The following is a 3,594-nucleotide window of genomic DNA, read 5'->3' on the forward strand; positions in this document are numbered from 1 at the left end:
GTATACTCCTAACATATTTCTATCAATGTACTAAAAATGTTACATTACTTATCACTCTCACATCCCATCGCCTATGTAAAATTGACTACATTTTTTCGTTTATTAAGCCAAAATAACGAGAAATTTTGTGTCATAAAAATTCCCATCCCATAGTATAATACTAAAATTTTCAAAAACATATACTAAACATAGTGTTTGTATTAGACCAGAGCATAAATAACACAATGGATTTATACTCAAAGACTTAGACAGTAATAGTGAGAATGAAATAGACAAATGGAGAAACAACAATATTACTTAATCAAAAACAACCGAATAGATAAAACAATTACTGGGGAACAGAAATCACTTTGCATTTCATAATAGGATTGGGCCTTGGCTTGCTTTCCTTGGCCAGAGAAATTACAAATTTATAGAGGCAGAAGAGGGATCTAAAATCCTATGTGTGATTCAGATGGAGATATGGAATGATCTAGAAACCACTGGCAGTGTAAGAGGATCTAGAATCCTGCATGTGATTCTAGAAACTAATAGTGGTGTAGAAAGATCTAGAATCCTCCAGATCTAAAAAGATCTGATCTAGAATCCTCCGTGAATTTGACTTCACACTTAACAGTTTGCAGCGAATCTAAACCTAATGACATGCTATCAAATTCATGTTCAAACGAACCAAACCAAATTGCAGAAAACAAAGTACTCTGTCATTGCAGAGTGATTTAACGATTAATTTTCAGAATGGTTTAACGATTAATTTTCATTCGGAATGTTGAAAAGCTCACGCATCTGTTCCGCGGTTTTCCCTTTCAACATATCGGCAATAGTTTGACACATCAAGTCCAAAAGATTTGTGACCACCAGGTAGTGGGCAGCCTTTGTAACTTCAAACAGTATGGCACGATCTTCTACAAGAGCTTTCACGAACTCCTCATCCCACGTTTTGACGGCATCAAGAACATGGTATCTGCAATATTGAATAACGCGACGCAGAATATTGGCTGAAACGAGAGGCAGAGGAATGGTAATGTTGGTGCCCAAGTCCCCCATCATTCTCTTTATGATGCCTGAAGTCGATGCCACCTCTGTTTCCACCTCAAATATTTTGCCATCGCAGCTCTGCAATTTCACAATATCAGTGTTATTATTATTGCATACTTCCTCGGCCATCGGCGTGGTTGATTGATCCATGATCTGAGCAAGTGGACAGATAGGCACGATGAAGTGAAAAAGATTGGATGATAGTAGCAAGATTTTGTTACAATATTTATATAGAGAGAGGAATTCATATGAATGGAAAAAGTAACGATCACGGCTGGTACTCTTCCATATTTGCGGCCGACACAGGTGGCTGCCATGTAACAGCGGTTATTTAGGACCCTTAGGTTACTATGAGATCACCGCAGCTAATTTTTGGTTGCTGCGGTGGTTTTTTCCCATAGTTCCGAGGGAGGGTAATCTTCTTAACCGGATTCAAATTGGTCCTATGATTTTGACTCCTTGACATATGGGTAAAAGGTGCATATTCTCTTAGTGGGTCATCTTCTCAACCCGATTCAAATTGGTACTATGATTTTGACTCCTTGACATATGGGTAAAAAGTGCATATTATCTTAGTGGGAACTTTTCTTGGGTCATTGAATAAGGAAATCGTAAATTTGACTGGGTGAAAGAGTCAAAGCTATTAAGTTCAAGGTGATGGTTTTGGTGCCTTATGATATTAGAGTGCATGAATTATATGTGATAAAGTCTTTTAAAAGGTTTAAAATTCTTGAGGATTCTCCATTGTAATGTGTTGCAGAGTACTTTAGACTCATGGTTTATGCATATAGTTTTGGTGGAGAGTGGTATTAGAGTCCATGGATTACATGTCATGGAGTCTATTAAAAGAGTTAGGAATTTCCCATTGTAATTTGTGGTAGAGGGCACATGATTGCATTTAAGCCATATAATAATAATAATAGTAGCTAGTTTTTCTCAGTTTGGGTTTTCCAGGGGTTGCTTCATGCCAAAGCATGCTTTCATTTAAGTCATAGGGATCTCGAGTTGAAACATTTTTTATGGGTTATTGTTGCTATAATAATTTTCTCTCACATTATCTTTAATAATAATAATAATAAATCTATAAGCTCGTTTTTTTGAGTTTACCTTTCCAAGGTTGAAATCTGTTTAATGTGTTATTGTTGTTATAATTATCTTCTCTCACATTATCTTTATTTCTAACACTTGAGTGATACCTATTCACATATCATAATAGCCTGATCGATGTTGCTTTTGAAATCCTTGCTAGATTGAACAAAACCTTAGTCAACACTCAAGACACCCAAGTCTTGTGATTGACGTTTCCTTTGGAATCATTACTATATTTAGTTTTAATTGATTCATATAATATTTATTTAATTTTGTAAGAGGTTAAATATTCTACAATTTCCATTTATTCTAGATGATTGTTTTTAATGTAAATTTGATTTCTTTGAATTCCACAAATTATGTTAAATGAGAAACTTCCTCCTTATTACTCTCTTCTCCATCAACCTAAGTGATGTTTCAAGATTTATATTGGTGGGAGGATATAGGGAAGTTGTTTTGTTGAGATCCCATGGGAAATGATCATGTTACCAAACCTATAGCCAATATAAGCATCTATAGTGGCCAAGCATGGCCTTACCAAGATTAAAGGATATCCTACCATAGAAGACTTGGATTGAAGGACCATGAAGTCGGTGGGATATCCCCATGAATATACTACGATCACTACATCTTCCAAGATTACTTCTAGTTTGATAGTTGATCTATCAACAAGTTATAGCACTATGGGGGTCTTCCTAAGATCAAAAAGTCCTAGAGATTCCATGGTTTCATGAATCATAACATTGATGGAATCCCTAAGGTCAATCGATGTGATTGTGATGAGAGTATGGTTGATCTACACATTAACTACTAGGCTCCTAGGGTTTGAGTATTTTGTCATGAGAACTCCCCCATCATAAGGTATGATAGCTTTCCCATAACGTGAACAGTTTGAGGATCCTTTCCTTTTCTATTGGGCTTCCTTAGAAACAACTCCCTTACCAATTTCGACTAAGTAGGGATATCATTGATTTCTTGGAATAATGATATGCCAACACACATATTTGTAAGCTCACCTTGAAGATCAAATTCATGATGACTAATTTGTTTCTCTAGGTACAATCTTTCTAGGTAAGGAGGAACCCATGGTTCTTGGTGAACTTGGTTTATTCTTGAGGTATCTAGAGACTGAACCGGTTCCATTTCTTTATTAAGAATTTCCTCATTGAGATCTTCAATATGTATAATAGGATGTTCTTTGTTTAAGGTATTATGTAATCTCAAGTGAATATCATGGCAATCTAAGGAAGACAAGGAGTAAGTTGGGTAAGTTGTAAGCCCACTACCATGGCCTAGTTGGGATGCCTTACCATTATTGGGGATATAAACAAGGTAAGCAAGTAGTTGTGGTCAAGGAGGAATGATGTCAATGGTTGCATTGGTGTAGAGGGAAAATTTTGTACATGAGTTTGAATTATGGCCTATTGAGGCCCTCCAAAATTGGGATTCATCAACCCTTGTTTCCAATCT

General features: G+C 36.1%; 1 pseudogene; it reads right to left on the reverse strand.

The window, feature by feature from the left end:
• Positions 1–747: 747 nt before the first annotated feature.
• Positions 748–1,164, reverse strand: LOC149252001 (uncharacterized; annotated as a pseudogene).
• Positions 1,165–3,594: the final 2,430 nt, after the last annotated feature.

The sequence above is a fragment of the Pinus tabuliformis genome, chromosome 7 (genome assembly GCF_031772625.1).
Source record: "Pinus tabuliformis cultivar Carrire ecotype Pingquan chromosome 7, CPIR1, whole genome shotgun sequence".
NCBI classification, from domain to species: Eukaryota; Viridiplantae; Streptophyta; class Pinopsida; order Pinales; family Pinaceae; genus Pinus; species Pinus tabuliformis.